The 18,985-nt window shown below is 52.5% G+C and overlaps 1 protein-coding gene across 3 annotated transcripts in view; it reads left to right on the top strand.

The window, feature by feature from the left end:
* Window positions 1-18,985, top strand: part of Piezo1 (piezo type mechanosensitive ion channel component 1) — a 66,771-nt gene that overhangs the window by 15,310 nt on the left and 32,476 nt on the right. The window lies entirely within an intron of this gene.

The following is an 18,985-nucleotide window of genomic DNA, read 5'->3' on the forward strand; positions in this document are numbered from 1 at the left end:
TAGAACTCAGGAGCAAGGTCATGGTGCCCTACATGGCTTCATTCACTGCGAGGTCCTCTGGCCGAATGTCTCGGCAGGTCCTGCTCTAGACTCCATCTGTGGTGTCCTTAGATTGTCGTAGTAGCTGCTGTCCTCGGCCCTGCAGTGCAGGTCATGGCCCTGGGAGGCCGAGCAAGGTCTTCTGTCCATAGGTGTGGCCACAGGGAGTGGGGTACAGCTGGCTGCAGAGGCGCTGAGATACACAACGTGAGCTGAGCACTGGGGGTCTCATGGTTGTCTGCACCATAAGCTCCCTCTGGCCTTAGCAGGTTCTATCTACACTAGACTGTGAGGACCAAACCTTGCATCTTTGAAAGGGAAAGTGACCGTAGATGTTCAGCCACCAGGGTTAGTGTGAGTGTTATTTCCTGCCCAGCAGGAAGGAGGCCAGAGGTGTCAGACTGCCATTGCTGAGGCCTGGCTGTGAGTTGAAAGCCCCTCCCTGCCCCTAGCCCTGGTGTTGAAACAGGTCTTAGAAGCCACAGTAATCTGCTGTTGGGAAGGGTGAGTGGGACCCAGAACCCCCAGTGATCTGTCCATGACTCTCCGCCCACACTAGCCTCAGTGGGAGCAACACCTTGTAAGCACTTTAGCCAAGGAGTAGAGAAAACTGAGACCTGCCCTGGCCCCTCCCACCCTGCAGGCTTCTTGCCATGGGTAGCCCTTTAGGAAGCTCACCTATTTCTCCTGCGTTAGCTCCATAGCCTTGTCTGGGGTAGGGCAGGTTTTGTTGTCCTCAGACCTCTTCCTTCCTGTGAAGGGCCCGAGCTCAGCCTAGACCCTTCATAGTGACCCTTAGAGGCCCACAGGAAGCCAAGAAAGGCTCTTTGTGGTCAAAGGCCCTCGGAGTCAGGAGTCAGGCTCAGAATTCTATGGCTTGAGGCTTCCAAGGCTGCTCAGAGGCTCAGTGGCACTCCATGCATGCCCAGTGAGCAGTTGCCAGGGAGTGAAAAAGGAAGTGTGGTGTGGCTGTAGAGGCAGCAGCAAGCTGTCAGCACACCACAGTGTGTACAGTGCTTCTCGTCTGGTAATCTTTGAAGCTGATAAGATTGTTGACCCATTTTACCGATGAGGAAACTGAGGCCCAGAGGTCATTCAGAAGCTGGACCAGGACTCTGGACAGGGTTGTTCTGACCATGAGGCTGCCATGCACACACAGCCCAGGTCCTGGGAATACACCTGTCCTGCGCAGCATCCCCAGGCGACAGCTGTCCCTATTCCTAGACTTACCGAGGCCATAGAGGACATAGGCTAGCCCAAGCTTGGGTGGATGATGAAAATCAGCCTGCATCTCACTGGTAGGAAGGCCCATTGATCCAGCTTCTCCCTGGGAGGGGAGAACGTGACTAAGATGGGATCTCCATCTTCCAGGGTGGGGCTGGCAGGGGGGTGGCCACTCTGGCCACTGGGCAGAGGGGCCTCACCCTATGGGGCTGACCTTGAGGCCCCCGGAGACCCCCAGGGGATGTCTGCTGCTGGCTTCACCAGCAGGAATTAGATTAGTTTTCCATAAAAACAGGATGCGGTGGTAGGAGGGCTGGCCCGCCCGTCATTTTTCTCACTCCTCTTTTTCCAGGAACTGAACATATAGCCCTTGGCCGGCACTGTCCCTGTCCCCACCCTGCCTGCCCATGCAGGGAGCAGCCCGCACTCTGCTCTTAAGTGGCTTCTTAATCGGCTTCTCTTGCTGGCTGGGGAGCTTACTGCTTCTCCTGGAGCCAGTAAGCCTCTGTGGGGATATTCTGGCAGTGTTCGAGGGCCAGGCGTGGTGTAGCGTGGGAGGAAGGGTTTGGGTCCCTGAATGGCCGACCTCATCCCTCTGATTCTTTAGCCCCCTCCCCAGGATCCATCACCGGGCACAGAATTAGGGTTCATGGGCCCCTCTATGAGCCTCTGCCCCAGAGGTCACAGGCTTGAAGGAGCAATACCTACTGTAAGCAACTGTGGAATTTCTGAGGCAGAGTCTCCAGGCCATGGCCTGAATCCAGAGAAAGTAATGTGTGTGAGTTGCTGGCCATGTTAGGGGATTCCAGCTATCTTTTGGGGGGCATGGAGTATGTTAGGTTCTGTTCAGTGGGTGATAGATAGGTCCCACAGAAGAAGTCGGTAGAAGCTGAGTTCCAGTCTTCCTCACTTGACTCTGACTTCTGTAGGGTGAGGGCGGAGTCCCTGAAGTTGAAGTTGGCATAGTGGCACATTTCTAGGTGGCTCTTTCCTTCCTGGAATGGTTCATCCTCCATGGGTGGGGACAGCAGAAGTGCCCCCATCCTAGCTGTCCCAGGTTTGTGCTGCTCCTTGGCTGACAGTTGGTAATGCTGCCCCGAGGTTCTGAGGTTTGAGGGGAGGGGTAGAGCTTCCCAAGACATAGAGTTTTTTTTTTTTTTTTTTTTTTTTTTTTTTTTTTTTTTTTTTTTTTGGTTTTTCGAGGCAGGGTTTCTCTGTAGCTTTGGTGCCTGTCCCGGGACTAGCTCTTGTAGACCAGGCTGGCCTCGAACTCAGAGATCCGCCTGCCTCTGCCTCCCAAGTGCTGGGATTAAAGGCGTGCGCCACCACCGCCCGGCTTCCCAAGACATAGAATGGCAACCACTCAGCACCCCAGCATCCTCAAGAGGATAGGGATCAGAGCCTGATGGACTGGGCTGCTCACCAGTCCCCTCCCCGCAGGTCTGGGGCTCCTGTGGCTTCTGTATCCTGCCTGGTCTTGGAATGGCTGCTGAGGGTTGGGAAACACAACTGTCCTGCCAGGCTCTGCTAGGTCCCTCCTCAGGCCTGGAATCCAGCTGTTTTCATCTATTCCAGTCCCAAACATTCCACAGTTCTGGAATGCCCTTGGAGGAGACCCTGAGTAAAATCTCAGTGCAGAAGCAGTTCTTGGGAAGGTTCTAGGGAAGAAAGAGGACTATGGGAAGCAGGCAGACAACACCAGCTTCATTTGTTTCAGATAGGGAACGTGTAACAGCAGGGAGTGCCCTCCCCCTTTCCTTCATTTTAAAGCCTTGAAAATTAAGACCACAAAGTGTTCTGAGAGTTGGTCAGGGGTTTCATGAAAGGGGGAAACTGAGGCTTGCTGGGCCCAGGTTTCCAGCAGGCCCTCAATGGTCATCTTCTTCTCACTGTTGGGGTGGGACCAGGTATGGACACCAGTCTGGTTGTTAGAGCTGATATAGTTGATCTTTCCCTTGGTCACTTTACAAGATTATCCACCTTCCAGAGTACGTGTGGTGCCCAGCACTTTGTCACCTTGCTGTGGTCACAGCTGTTGAGAGCAGCACTTGGGGCCAGGCCTCTTGCTGGCTGGTCATACTTGGGCCCATCTCATGCTGCACCCTCTTGACGCCATGTTGAAGTGCTCGGGCTAGGGAGGAGTCACCTGTTGCAATCTTAGAAAGGTGTGTTCCAGCTGCCTGTATCCATCTTTATCACCTATCTGCTTATAGTCTGTCATCTGTCCATCCATCCATCCATCCATCCATCCATCCATCCATCTTCCATCTGTTCTCCTGTCATTTACCCATCCATCATCTCTGTATCTACTACCTACCGTCTCTGATTATGTTGTCTGTCCATCTGCTCAATGCTGCCATTTACCAAGGTGTGGCTGAGAGATGAGGGGACCAGATCCACTTTCCTGCTGAAAACACAGAAGGGATGTAGATACCAGGGCTGGGAAGGGGGTGCCTGTTCTGGGGATTTCCCTCACGAGGGACTTACTGGGCCAGTGACTATTTCCTGCTGTGCTTGCAGCAAGAGGTGGTCAGGTGACATTCCTCCGAGGTGCCGGAGAGGCCCTGTAGTGCTGGATGGCCTATGACCAGGCCCTGGACAGCTTACATAAGGAAGACTGAATGGGCCACGAGGCACGATGGTGAATCACAGGGCTGATTCAGTGGTCTGAGTCAGTGCACAACCTGGAGTCTCAGCCAGAGCTGCATGGCAATGTGAGGGGGCTGGAGCTGCTTAGGCCAGGTACCCACAGCTAGAAGGAAACCACGGCCCTAATGAGCAGTGGCCAGAGGGTGTCCAGGTCCCAGAGCTCCTGTGGAGCTCACACCTTTCTGGGACAAACTGCTACGGGTTATTGCTCGTGGAGTTAATCAGAGCTGGCCATAGTCGCCATGTCCTGCCGGCAGCTGTGGTTCTGGGTGGCTCGCTGGTGATACTGCATTTATATAGGTTGTAGCAGGCAGAGCTAGTTAGAAGTATGGCTCCTCAAGGGAGCTTAGGGAGAGCACCCTAGGACTGGTGGTTTGAATGAGAATGTCTTTATAGGCTCATGTGTTTGAATACTTGGTCCCTAGTTGGTGGAACTGTTTGGGAAAGATTCGGAGATGTGGCCTTGTTGGAGGTGTGTCCTTGGAGGTAGGCGCTGTGGTTTCAAAAGGCTGCTATTCCTAGTCAGCTCTCTGCCTCAAGCTTAGAAATTCCCAGTCAGCTCTCTGCCTCAAGCTTAGATAAGATGGAAGCTCTCAGCTGCGGCTTCAGTGCTATCCCTGCATACCGGCCTGGATGGTCATGGACTCTGACAGTGAGCCCCAGTAAACTGTCTTCTATAAGTTGCCTTGGTCATGGTGTCTCGTCACAGCAGTGAAAAGCAACTGAGACACTTGAGGCTCCACCTTTTCATGGGTTCTCATGTGAGACAGGGCTGGAAACCTCACCCCGAGGACTCGTGCTCCGTAGGAAAACAGTGGGATGCGTGGCCATGTGCTCAGCGAGGGATCCCGTTCGGTGATTGATGTGCCTCACTGCAAGTCCCGCCCCATCACCTTTGCACTTGAAGCTTTTCTACTGAAGTCCCACAGTCCAGGCTCATCCTCTTACCATGCCTAGCTTTAGTGCCCCGCCCCAGGAATCCGTCTTGTGATGTTCCCTATATGTACTGGTTTATTGTCCACCACGGCCTTGGGAAAACATGGGTTCTTAAGGATGGGTCTTGCCCCTCTCTCCTTCCGGGGTTTCTCTGTGTAGCCCTGGATGTCTTGGAACTCACTGTGTAGACCGGCTGGCCTCCAACTCAGATCTGCCTGCCTCTGCCTCCCAATCGCTGGGTTAAAGGCATGCACCCCCATGCCTGGCTCTCCTTGTTTTTTATTACATCTGCTCTGTAACCACATGACCCACTGGGAACTCCTGTGTTGTTGGGCCTCATATCTGCAAATTCTGCACCCGTGGACCTTGAGTCTCATTCCTCCGCTCTGAGGTTATGGTAATTGCCTCTCTACTAAACTGTACAGATTGTTTTTCTTGTCATTATTCCCCAAAAAGCTAAGCCTAATGTGCTGCATTTATGTCGTGTTAGGTGTCATAAGTCATCTAGAGGTGACTTAGAGTACTGGGGAAGGGAGGATGGCCATAGGTTCTGTGCAATCCATTTTATTGAAGGGCATGAGCACCGTGCCCCGAGCCTTCAAGGGTCCCAGAACAAGTCTGCCCTGTGTATTGAGGGTCCCCATATCATTTCTGTTTGTTTTCAGACAGGCTTTCAACTTTGTATCCCAAGCTTACTTGACACTTTCCATGTAGACGAGGCTAGCTTTAAACTTACAATAATCCTCCTGCCTCAAGTTCCCCAGTGTTTGGGGAAGATCTGGATCCTGTACTGACTCAGAAGGCCAGGGGGCTGATGCTGCAGAGTCCCAAGTGTTGTCGGGGTTTCCTAAGCCTCTCGGTACCCTGCTTAGAGAGCTGGCAGTGAGGAATCTTGCCTCTGGCAGCTTAGGATTCTGGGGGCAGTGCCTCCAGATCAGGAACTGTGTTGTTTACCCGGAGCTCACAGCCAGCCCTCCATGCTAATCAGTGTGGTTCAAGAGGCTTCTGGAATGTGCTGTCCACTCTATGGGGAAATTGCCTGTGGTGACCTGTTCCCCGCCCAGCCAGTGAATGGAGGTGCTAAGGACTTTGCCCAGGAAGCCCCCCATAAAGGTCTTATTAGAGCACCCCATCCCTGAGAGAGGAAGTGGGGCCACAACTGCCTTTTCCAGGTTCATCGAGACACAGGGGCTCACCCACTGGTTTGGAGCCTGCTCTGCTCACCAAGGAGCACCATACATACTCAGGCAAGCAGGCACCAAAGCCCCCAGCTCCTGGGGCCCAACTGATGCCGTCACTGGGCATCCAAGAGCTACTGTTTGCTCAGTGTGCTGGCTTCACCCTGTTGCTGCAACTTAACCTGTGGGCACTGGGCAGGTTTGAATCATAGCCTGGAACTCCGGGTGTCATCAGGCCCCACACCCAAACTCAGGTCCTGAGGCAGTGTCTGTGGCCAGCCTGCTTCAGTTTGCCTCTTCTGTGGCACCCACTCTGAAGCTCTCAGGTGTCCCTAGTTGGAGAATTATGGAATTGGAATTGACCACTGACCATACTAACCTGGGGTCATGTGAATGCCCAGGTGGGGTGTGTATAGCGGGGTCCCAGGGTCTGTGTGTTCTGAGGAAAGAGCCCAAGGCACCTGGGTGCGTGTTGCCAGTGGATCAAGGAACAGATAATGCCCTGGCCTGGTTATTTTGTTTTGTTTGTTTCTATTTTGTTTCTGCAGACAATCTTAGTCTGGATTCAGTGTCGGAAGAACAACTGAAGCTGTGAAGGGGCCATGCCCACTGTGCCTCAGTTTCCCCCGTGCCCAGACAGACAGTGCATTGTGTAGGGAAGGGGAGGCTCTACCTAGAAAAGCCTTCTGTAGACTGCTGGGTCCTTGCTTGTCTGCCCTGTATAAATCACACGATGCCTTTGCAGGTCAATCCTGTACCCTTCACGTCTCAGCTGCGAGGCCCAGACACGCTTTTCCTTCAAGATAACGGGAACTCTTGTCCCTGGGAGTCTTGAATAGCCAGGATCTGGAAAGGGGTGACTTGTGGTCAGATGAGGGCATTGAACAGGGCTGACCCCCGTGGAGGTCAAAGAGCAAAGCACTTTGCTCTCTTTAGGCTCTGGAGAGCTCTAGGTCTGAGGCTAAATTTGTCAGTGGCACCCTGGACAAGGCTAGCAATGGCCCCTTCCTAGCTGGGCTTCCTGCTGAGAACAAAGGCCCCTGGCCTGGGAGGAAGGTGTCACTTTCAGTATAGACAGTTCTGCAGGCCTAGTTCCCTCCCAAATGGGATAGGGACTATTCTGGACCCATGTACTTCTGGGGCTCTGCCCATGTTGCACCCTGCCTGTTTACCTGTGGCAGCCAGTAGAGATGGCGGCAGATATGCCCGGCTTCCTCTGTCCTGGAAGGGAAGGACTCACAGGTGGGTGGCGAGGACTGGATGACTGGTATGGAATGTGGCCCACCCTGTGCCCTGGAGCTCTCTGAGGTGTCTCCTGTGGGTAGGTCATTGGGGTGGCTCCAGTCCCAAAACTCCAAGGGACTAGCGTGGAGTACAGACTGTGCCTCTGTAAGATGGGCCGTGTGAGTTGTTTGTCGTCAGGCCCCACACCCAAACTCAGGTCCTGAGGCAGTGTCTGTGGCCAGCCTGCTTCGGTTTGCCTCTTCCGTGGCACCCACTCTGACGCTCTCAGGTGTCCCTAGTTGGAGAATTATGGAATTGAAATTGACCACTGACCATACTAACCTGGGGTCATGTGAATGCCCAGGTGGGGTGTGTATAGCCGGGTCCCAGGATGTAGCTGCCTGACAGGGACCAACCTGGCTTCTGCTGTAAGAAAGCCCGTCATGGTCTAGTAAGTCTCCTCTCCTCTTCTTCTACATCTCTGGTGTTTGGCTGTCCTGAGTAGTTTGGAATGGGAGACAAACAGCCCTATGTCAACTTGTCTCTGCTGCCAGGTTGCCAGCAGTAGCTTGTGTCATCCTTGCCTTCTCTGTCTCCCTGGTTGAGAGCTAGGGCTCAAATACCAAGCCATTTCCTGCCGGTCTCCTAGGGAACCACCTCCTCCAGGAGCTCTGATCTGCTTGCCTATGAGTGGGTGCTGTGGTTACCCCAAGTTAGTGAGAAACCAAGAGACTAGTAACCAGTGCCTTGCGAGCCACATCCAGCTGCCTGGGAAGCAGCCATCCCTCCCACCTCCTCCTCGTGTCCATACTCAGCTTGAGACTACTGTTCCTTTGTCACCTGCACAGCCACCTTATCTGCACCCAGTCCCCTCTTGCCCTGCCACTTCCTCAAAGTATCACAAGGTCACTGTGGGCTGAGAGAAACAAAGAAATGTGACTAGCCGTCCAGACTGGAGTACCTGACTAGAGGTGCCCTGCTCCTCTAAGGGTAGGGGTCCCTTTGTTTATTGTACAGTTACTGCCAGGTCACTCTGAGCATTGACCATCTAACTGCGGTGTGGGGCGGGGAGAGCTGGGATAACTCGACCTGCCCCATGCAGGTCAGATGAGCCATGAAACCACATTTCCCAGACACCACACTAATTAAACCCCGACACTGTGGTAATTAAATGCTCCAAGGGCTCCCAGAGCCCCAAGCTGTTTGGCTGGGCTCCAGGTAGGTAACACCGTGTTCCCGTGCCTCTCCCCCTCCCTCGCTGGCCAGGCTGGGGCAGCTCCCATTTTGACCCCTCCACTCACTCACCCAGGACTGGTCCACGTGCCCTCCTGATGCCGCTGTCCTGTGGTCTCAGCCTTCTCCCATGGGCATCAGTTTTCTCTCTAACAAAATGAAAGTCCTGGTATGTTTAGATCTCCGTAACCCCAGTGTGCTTTGAAACCATTTCCGGCACCACCAAGGCTGATTCGTACCCTGAAGAGATGCCGGCTAGGCATTCTCAAACCCTTTGTCTTCCCTGTCTCCAGCCATGCCTGGTGCAGGTCAGGAATGGCAGGCACCAAGGGTGGGCCAGCCAGATCAAATATATCTGTGAACAGTTTGTATGTAGCCAGCTCTGAAATTACCAAGGGCCTGAGGTCTCTGCTGGTGTGGGTGGAGTGGGCTTTGGGTGCAGAAGGTAGAGCCTAGGTCCCCATGGCTACCTTCTTATGGTGAGCTCACACGACTGCCAGGCTCAGTGTCGACCAGTGAGGAGCAAGGTCAACTTCCAAAGACCGGAGGAAGTTTCAGAGTAGGCCTGCCCTCTTTCCTGCCAGCTCCGCTGGTCCTGATCTCAGGGGCCTTAGATTGGCCACATTGCACATACTAACCTAGATATGAGCCATAGGCCCAAGCCATAGGCACATATCTGGGCAGCTGGCCTCCTCATGTGCCCTCAGCTGACTGAACTAACCCTCCTCTCCCTGGGGGGGGGGGGAATTGACCAGAGCCCTCTGGGCCTGGTTTGCCTTAAGTTTTTGTTCTCTGCTTCCCTGGGAGTGGCAGGTGTGGCCAATGGGCTTGATTGACACCATAATCTGAGTTGCTTCAGCAAAGAGCAGAGCTGACCTCGCTGCCTCCGGAATCCTCTGCCACATCCTCCCCCTTCCTCTTCCTCCTCTGTCTGGCCCCACCCACTGACAGAAGCCTCACACAGAAGTGCTTATGGTTGCAGCTCAGGCCAAATAAGGCAGACAGGCAACAGGGAATTCCAGTGGGTTGTGGGGAAGCAGCCAGGGTGTGGATCAGGACCCCCAGTCCTGTAGCATTTTTGCTCAGCAACTGTCATCTGGTCCTCCCTTGCACTCTGTGTAGCCAAATGGCATAGCATAAGGCAGGGTCTAGCAGGGCACTCACCTAGGTCTGGAGATCCAGCTTCTCGTGTGGTTTATTTGCTCATTTATGTATTTCGTGTACTGGGTGGTTGAGCCTGGAGCTTCACACATGCTAGGCAAGTATTGTACCACTGAGACTCTGGGCCGCATCTCCAACTGGGCCTTGTCTAACCCAAGCCGGCCTTGAATTCCCTAGGTAGCTAAGGATGACCTCACCTGTCTTAACCTCCCAAGTGCTAAGATTATAGGCACACATACCTAGTCTCTAGCCCTTTTTTATTTTGAGGCAGGATCTTGCTGGGTTTCCCAGGCTAGACTGGAACTTGGAAACCTCCTGCCTGAGTATCCTATGTAGCTGGGATCCCAGGCCTGAGCCACCAGGCACAACTAGGATGCTAGTCTGTTAGCCACTGTGTACCCTGGGAGTAAGACAGCTTGTGGCCTTCCCCGTGCTACCCACTTCTGGGAAGGACAGACAGGGCCAGATGCCCAGGCCTGACCACACTTCGCAGACTGTTTTTCCAGTCAGCTCATGTGTGAACCATTCTAGTAATCCGTGGAAACATTCTTTTCGTGAGAAAAAGAGATGTGAAGTTCCAGATTTTGAAAAAATTATACTTATTTTTATTATATCTTGTGTGTATGTGTGGTTGCAGTATGGGTGTGTCACAGTGAGGTTGCGGAGGTTTGAGGACAGATTCTGGGAGTTAGTTCTCACTGTGTTCGACCTGAGGATAAAACTCAGGTCCACAGGCTTGATCTTTAACACACTGAACCATTTTAACGAGTCCCAAGGAAAAGTGTTAGTGAGAAGGGACCCCCTTTTGCAGAGATCTTGGGGACTCTCTGAGCCTTCCTGTCTATTTACAAAGATAAAGATCAGATACACGGGCAGTTTTTTGCTGAGATAGATTTATTTATTTATTTATTCATTCATTCATTCATTTATTTATTTTCAATTCAAATTTTTGTTTAAATGTATGGATTTATTGCCTGCATGTGTGCACGCACGCATGCACCATATACATTCCTGGTGCTGCAGAGGCCAAAAGAGGGCATTAGACTTCTGAAACTGGAGTTACAGAAGGTTGTGAGCCACTGTGTGGGTGCTGGGAACTGAACCTGGGTCCTCTGGAAAAGCAGCTAATGCTCTTAATTGCTAAGCCATTTTTGTAGCCCTCTAGTTTACTTTTAGTTTTTACATAAAGGATTTAATAGATGAACGTGCCTCACCATGTCTGTATCTTTTGCTCAGAAGTGCCGGGCGGTGGTGGCTCACGCCTTTAATCCCAGCACTCGGGAGGCAGAGGCAGGCGGATCTCTGTGAGTTTGAGGCCATCCTGGTCTACAAGAGCTAGTTCCAGGACAGGAACCAAAGCTACAGAGAAACCCTGTCTTGAAGAAACAAAACAAAACAAAAAAAGTGTGTGTCACCTTGCAGGGGCTATATACAACACAGTATGCCTTCAAGAGTCCCATAGGTGGGGACAATTGGGACTTGAAGAACGACTAAGCAATGTGAGATAGGTTGGGCTTATCTGTGGCTGTCAAACAGTTGTGAGGAATCCAGGTGCCCTGAGGCATCAGTTTTGCAGAAGGGGTCCCATTTGTGGGGTCCCCGGCACTGTATGCCCCATGGCCTGAGATACTGGTGGACACAAAGAGTGGCTGGGCTTGTCACCTCTTGCAGGTCCACAGCTGTGTTTCTCCAGGTTACCTAGAGTGGTGGCAGTGAGCTGTTTGTTTTCAAAATGCTGTTCCCTGGCAGAGGCTGGAGGAAAAACAGTTATGTGTGAGCTTCCGTAGGCCAGTGTGGTAGATACCAGTCTCAGCGAGCTGAGTGAGAGACAACAGGAAGACAGAGGAGAGGCCAGGGCACTGTGCCAGCCAAGGTTGGGCTGCAGACAGCACACTGGCTCGTGTAGGAGTCACAGAAGGTCCACAAGGTTAGGTGGTCACACGAGGGCCTACAATAAGGACCTTGAATGCTGGGCAAGAAATCGGGCCTGCCCCTGTCGTGGAGCTATAGAGCACCGTCGTCCCTTGATTGACAGCAATAGGAGGAGAAGCAAGAGCAGCCCCTGCCTGGGGATGCAGCCGGGTTGTGGGCATGAGGCCGAGGGATGTAGGGGACATATTCCCACCTTGCTGATTAGGGCAATGGAGACGGTTGGGCTAGCTGACCAGGCCTCCGTGAGGCATCTTCTGGGGTGGCTGGAGTCTGTAGCACTGACATGGACTGGCTCTGGACTTTCCTGCCTCCCAGACCATCTGCTGGAGTAGGACTAGGTGGACCAAGGTCAGTTACTGTCCCATGCAACACCCAAAGGCCTGCTGTTCCTACTGTCTCAGGCTCCCAGCCCCAGGGGTTGGGCACAGTACCAGGTTTAGAGCCCGTCCCTTTTTGACACCAGCCCTTTGGCACTTTTTACAGAAGAGGGAAGAGGAAGGGCAGGGTTCCACCTAGATGCTCCACTTCTGCTCTCCACACCTCTTCTAGAATCTCTTACTATCACTCTGTTCTGATGCCTGCCTCCCTGCTGTGCCCAGCATGCACTGTATCCTCACCCTCACACTGAAGGGCCCCACTGAGCCTCCCCCAGTGTGCAGGTTACAGTGATGAGAGCCCTCTAAAGTGGCTGTTCTCAGAATTCATTTAGACACAGTTCCGCTCACCCCAAGGACTCATTGTGGGCTCCTGGGCTGCTGTGGTCCCTCACCTCACGTGCTTTCCTCCTGTCCCAGGACGGTCCTTGGCCTCTGTGGATACCGATTGAAAATCCTGGTCTTTCCTTTGTCCTGAGAGATCTTTTGCCTGTCTCAATCCTTCCTTCTTTTTTTTTTTTTTTTTTTTGGTTTTTCGAGACAGGGTTTCTCTGTGGCTTTGGAGCCTGTCCTGGAACTAGCTCTTGTAGACCAGGCTGGTCTCGAACTCACAGAGATCCACCTGCCTCTGCCTCCCGAGTGCTGGGATTAAAGGCGTGCGCCACCACCGCCCGGCTCAATCCTTCCTTCTTACAAGTATACATAAACCACACGAGGACAGGAACTCACCCCCGGGCACTTACCGCAGCCGCTGGTCACTAGGCTCTTTGTGTACACTGTGTGGCCAGATGCCCAGTGCTTGGGGGCAGCTGCTCAGCTGCAGTGGTGGTCAGTGCTGGCCACTGATGTGTCCAGGACCCTTGTCGGATGGACTTTGAGGCATGGAGATTTCTTTCTCTGATCCCTGTCTTTGATCTTTGAAAACCGCAGCTTTCGGAGATAGTTGTGGGACTGATACCCATCCCAGGACTGTACCAGACCCTTGGCTGAGCATGGCATTGTACGGACAGACCTTTTTGCAATACCATGGGAGGGGGCAGATGCTGTCCCTCTGAGAAGTGGTATTCTGGGTGCATAGGCCACTTGAGGGCCTCAGACACACCTTGTAGAGCCTCTCCCAGTCTGGCAGCTATGGCTCTCTAGTCAGCATGCTCATCTATGGGACCCGGGCTTTCTCAGAATTGCCTCTACTCCACTCCTGAACGAGGATGTTGCATAGGTAGGCTGCTGCCCTTAGGGACTCCAGACCCTGTAGGGCTTGCTGACTCCAGGCCCTGATCTGATCTGCCTTACAGTTCCTTGCCAATCTAGATACCACTTCCCCCAGGTCTGAGACTGTGGCTGCCCCAGTGTCTCAGGCAGGCCCTGCCTTGCCTTGCCCTGCCCTGGAAATGGGTTGCAGTTCTTTGGGTTAGCCTGGTCCCTCTACCAGCATCCCTGCCCAGCTCCCCTTGTCCACCAGGTCCTTTCTTTTGACCTGAAGGTGCTTGCCTCCCAGGTACCTTCTGCTTTGTTCTCAGAGGCAGCTAGCCTAGAGGCTGGGAGGGTAGACATCTATACCTCATTGCTCTCTTCCACAGGTAGGAATAGCAATAGCGGAGTGGGGAATTATGTGAGACACTCATGCCTGTGTCTGCTGGGCCGCGGTATTAGGGCTGAAGTGTGTCTTCCACGCCCAATCTTCCCTTGAGGAATCCATGCTGTTTGTCTCTGCCTGAGCCGGTCAGCTTCCTATGTCAGTGCAGACTAGGATACCTTGTGTGAGCCTTCATTATATTCTGCCCCTGCTGCTACAGCCTAGCACCCTAAGGGACCCATTTGTCTTGACCAGACTGACTGCTGCCTCTCCACACACCTTTCCTGCTGTCTGTCCAGCACTGGCTGTGGCAAGGGAAACTCCCAGAAGTTCAGCCTCATGCTTGTTGTTGTTGTTGTTTGTTTTGTTTTTGTTTTTTCGAGACAGAGTTTCTCTGAGTAACAGCCCTGGCTGTCCTGGAAGTAGTTCTTGTAGACCAGGCTGACCTCGAATTCACAGAGACCCACCTGCCTCTGCCTCCCGAGTGCTGGGATTAAAGGCGTGCGCCACCACCGCCCAGTCAACCTCATGCTTCAAGCTGCATTCCATTTCCAGAACTATTAACAAATAAGTCTGGCATTTCCTTGGGGTCGCTATGAGGCTTCATTGAGCAGACGCATATGGGATGCTCACACATGCTGGTTCGCTGTGCTGAGCTGCTTGTCTTACTCTGCACCGCAGAGGAGACTGAGAGCTGAGTGGGGAGCAGGTTGGCCCCATGAACTTGGGCCAGGCTTGGGGGTGTCCTAGGAACCACATATTCCCAGGATCTTGAGTAGCTGAGGTCCCACTCAGAGCCCTATCTGCAGGCGGGTTTTGTCTTCCTGCATACAGTGGGGGGAGGGGGGAGGGGCGGTAATTAGCCTTCTGTGCGGAACACTCTCGGAGTCTGTGTGTGGTCCTCTTACCTCCTAACCCTCCCTTCCTGACCCAGTTCCCACTAAGAGCAGAGGTCCGCTCTGCTCTGGGTCACTCAGAGGCCAGGGGACCATCCCGTGGACGTCAGTAACCCCAGCCATGGCTTGAGGACCCCAGAGTGAATGCTAGCAAGGGTCTTCAGCTTTGTGCTGTAGGGTGAGCATCTGTAAAGGGTTAAGCATGTGCCGGCCTGCAAGGGGCCCTTCCTGCCTTTCTGTCCTATTGTTGCTGGCTCAGGAAAAGCCTATTTCCTGTGAAATCACAGGCTTTGCTCAGCAGCTCCACCAGAGCAGGCTGAGGCTCTATCTTCTTTTAGGAATGTCTTTGTCCCCCATGACTCCTCCAGCAATGAAGCTGTAGCTAACCTTCAAGAGAAAAAGCACGGCTGTCACCTCCAAGCTGTCTGTAATGATGGCTCCGGCACAGTTAAAGCCATGGTTATTACAGTCACATCAATGTGTTCAACCAACAACCCCGTCAGGACGGGGGAGCATCTAGGAGCCCTGGCACCAGCACAGCCTGCTTTGTTAGTGATCTTTCCTCTCCTCCCAGAAGCTAGGGTTTCATCTGAGTGCTCCACTCTGCCTTCCCTCCACACTGGCCCACTGGTCACTCGCTCTTCTGGCTAGCTCCTTACCCCATACAGCTCTTGAGGCCTGATAATCTGGGAGGGGTGATGGCTGGAAAAAAACTCACAAAGCCGCTTTCCTTGCTCCATCCACAGCAGGCACTACAGCCAAAGGCCCAATCTTCCCTGCTCACATCTTCCAGAGATGGCTAGGTGCTACCTGTCTGCTCAGAGTAGCCTCCTCATAGGGCTGGTGGTGGCCGATAGAATCAGGACCCAGGCCAGCCAGACCCAGGCACCTGAGTCTCACAGTCCACAGCAGGCTGGCTGCTCTGAGGGTGTGGGTGGCTACCTTTCAAGACACCCTAGCACCCAGACACTGGAAGACACTCATGTTTTACCCCATTCCTTTCTGAGCCTGTTTGCTTGTGTGTTGGGGTAGAAGGTGAGTCTCTAGATGTAGCCTTTATTCAGCTGTGCCGTGTTGGGGCCAGCTCTGCACTGAAGGGAAGGAAGGAAGGAAAAGAGAGGAGAAAGGGAAGAAAGAACTCAGGGCTTGTGCCTCTCCCATACTGATTAGTGTGGTTGAGGCAGGGAATATGGCCCTCAGGGTGGGGCGTGACCCTCGACCTGGTGCCTCACCTCAAATTTCCTACCTTTGGCACATAGAATTATTTAGGGTTCTCCTGGCCCCACCTAGGGTTGGGAGTAGTGGGGAGGTCAGGCCTCAAGCTCATTGGTTCATATCACATTTCCTTGTTGCCAGTAGACCAGACATGGACCTGTCTCTACCACTTGCCATCCTGGGTCTCTGACTTCTGCAATCCTTCACAGACTTGAACACCATTCATTTATTTATTCTGGAAAAACAAGTTCACAAAGTTTGCCGTCTTAACCCATTTTTGAGTGTATAGTGCAGTGGCGTTATCCTCACATGATGCTGTCGCTGCTGGCCATCACATTTGATAGCCGTTAAACTCTAGCCCTCCCCCACTACCACCACCACTACACACAAGAGCCGCAGGGTCCGGATTTTAAGCTTGTCGAGCAGGCTGCAGGGTAGAGCAACTGTCACTGCTCCAGCCTCCTGCAACACCTACCCTTCTGCCTCCAGGCGCCTTCCTGGTTCTCACTCCACACTGGCTGCCCTTTATGGGCTCTACTTGTGGAAGCCAGAAGCCAAAGCCAGGCGTCTTCCTTATTCATGTTCCACCTTATTTTTGGAGTCCATTAGTTGGCTAGACTGGGCAGCAAGCTCTGGAGACCCAGCTATCGCTCTTTCCCACAACCTCCCCAGCACGGAGGTCGCAGGTCTGTGCCACCACACAGCCTTTTATGCCTCTGTCTATTGATCTATCATATATAATCTAAGTGTCTGTGTATCTGTAAGTTACATGTGTGAACGCGGGACCGTGCATGTCACACATGCACATGAACGTCAAAGGGCAACCTTGAGGGCTGGTCCTCACCTCCTACCATGTTTGAAACAGGGTTTCTGTATTATTCACTGCTGCTTTTGCCAGGCTAACTGGCTTGACGGCGTCTGGTGATTCTTTCTCCGCCACCCATCTCCTGGTACAGGTGCACCGGGATTACAGGTGCATGCAGTACACCTGGCTTTACACGGTTTCTGGCGATCCAAGCTCAGGTTATCAGGCTTGTATGGCAAGCCACTGAGAAACATCCCTTGCCTGGCTTTTGATCTCTTTATATGGGTTCTGGTGATCTGAACTTAGGTCCTCGTGCTTATGTGGCAAGCACTTTTCTGACTGTTTCTTCTCCCCCAGCTCCCTGTCATGGGTTTTCGCTCACCACCCCTCATGTGCTTGGACTGGCTCAGTGCTGGCATTCCTGGTACATCAGACCAAACCAGCATTCTCAGAGACAGGACCTGTAATATTAGTGTTGGGAGAAAGCTCTCAGGGACCTGCGGATGAATGGATGAGTTGGTGGGTGGTTGTATAGACAGGTGGACAGATGGATGAGTGAACGGACAGCTGGGTAGGTATCCTCCTGACTGGAGAAGCATCCGGTTGGTGTGAGGGGAGAGTGCTGCCTTCCTGAGATGGGCTGACTGCACGGGTGGGGCTGGAACGTGAAGCCCTGGAAAGCAGAGGGATTTCGGAAAGCTGCGCCATAAATGCACTGCCTCCCGCCTCTCGGGCCAGAGAAGATTGATTTAAAAAATATATATTCTTGCCGGGCGGTGGTGGCGCACGCCTTTAATCCCAGCACTCGGGAGGCAGAGGCAGGTGGATCTCTGTGAGTTCGAGGCCAGCCTGGTCTACAAGAGCTAGTTCCAGGACAGGCACCAAAGCTACAGTGAAACCCTGTCTCAAAAAACCAAAAAAAAACCAAAAAAAAAAAAAAAATATATATATATATATATATATATATATATATATATATATATATATATTCTTGGGCTGGAGAGATGGCTCAGTGGTTAAGAGCACTGACTGCTCTTCCAGAGGACCTGGGTTCAATTCCCAGCACCCACATGGCAGCTCACAACTGTCTAAAGATTCAGTTGCAGGGGATCTGACAATTTCACACCAATGCACATAAAATAAAGTTAAATAAACCATAAAAATATTTTTAAAAATATATTCTTGTTGAAAACTTCAGATTTAAGAGAGCCGAGCTATGTATGGTAGCCAATGTGTATAGTGAGAGAAAAGCCACACCCGGACTCCAGGGAGGCCCTTCAGAGTTTAGAGAAGTGCTACCCACGGCCAAAACCTTCAGCCTCCTTGAAGCAGCAGGTGCCCTCAGTAGCTTGGATACATCCCATGTCCACTCTGGTCCTGGAGGACGATTGGGGGACTTGGAAAGGGTTCAGGCTGAATTCAGACATGCTTACAGAGAAGTGCCCTTCATGGAGTCACCTACCCAAAGTGGGCAATGTTGCTTTGGTCTCCATTCCCCGAGGAGAGGACCTGGCTCAGCTTATTTTTAATGTACCGCACACTCTGGGTATCCCTAGCTGTCCAGAGCTGTCGTTAGACTCATGGTTCTCATACTTGAGGGGTTTGAGTATGGAGGACGCCCCCTGAGGAGGTTACTCTCAGTGGGATAATGAAGCAAGGTTTGATGCTGCAGGATACAGAAAGTCTGGTCTTGGGACTATGTTGTCCAGGAATCGAGGTTCATGATGCACTCTGGCTCCTAGGTCATGTTCTGCTATCCCTGCCCATCTGGGGCAGTCAGTTTCTATGAGGTGAAATTGCCTGAGGTGTAGAGGGAGCAAGGAGGTGGCTTGGGGTTTGTGAGTGGCTCTGGGTGGCTGAGGTCAGGCAGAATGTAGAATCCCTTTGGTCTGGCTCATTTTGTACCACCTAGGACAGGTAGAATGGCAGAGTACCCCTGGGACTGAGAACTGCATAGGGTTCTCCTGGAAAAAAACCCACATTTCTGGGAAGAAACTTGCTCATTGGGTAAGTGGCCAGCCCTGTTATCTGCTTTCTACATCAGGTTCTTTGGCCTCCCTGGCAGACTTCACTAGGACAGCATGGGGCAGCATGGGCGTTAGGGAAGTTCCCAGAGGGAAGCTGTGATGTTTGTTGGCACAGATAGGGATGCAGATGCTGGCAGAGTGGTGGGAAGCTAGGTTAAGAATTACTCAGTTCCATCAGTGACCCAGGAGGGGTGCCAGAAATCTCTGTGTCCTGGTAACTTCCCTCATGATAGTTTGTGGATCCAGACAGCAGTTGAGCTGCCTGCCAATCAATAGATAAAACTTCAAAAAGAAGGAAAAGTAAGTTAAAAGGGGGTAGACTTCAGAGCTCTGTGTGTGTAGGATTAGATCGAATGGCCAGAACCTTGTGTGTATACATGTATGAATACATGTTTTATGTTGGGAGAATCCTATAGCATCATGGAGCGTGTGCGCCTGGTGACGGGAAGATGGTTTTCTGTCTGTGGTGTACAGCCTTATGTATGCAGGGGTGAGAAAGGGGTGCTGGGCTGTAGT

The sequence above is a fragment of the Chionomys nivalis genome, chromosome 21, assembly GCF_950005125.1.
Source record: "Chionomys nivalis chromosome 21, mChiNiv1.1, whole genome shotgun sequence".
Lineage (NCBI taxonomy): Eukaryota > Metazoa > Chordata > Mammalia > Rodentia > Cricetidae > Chionomys > Chionomys nivalis.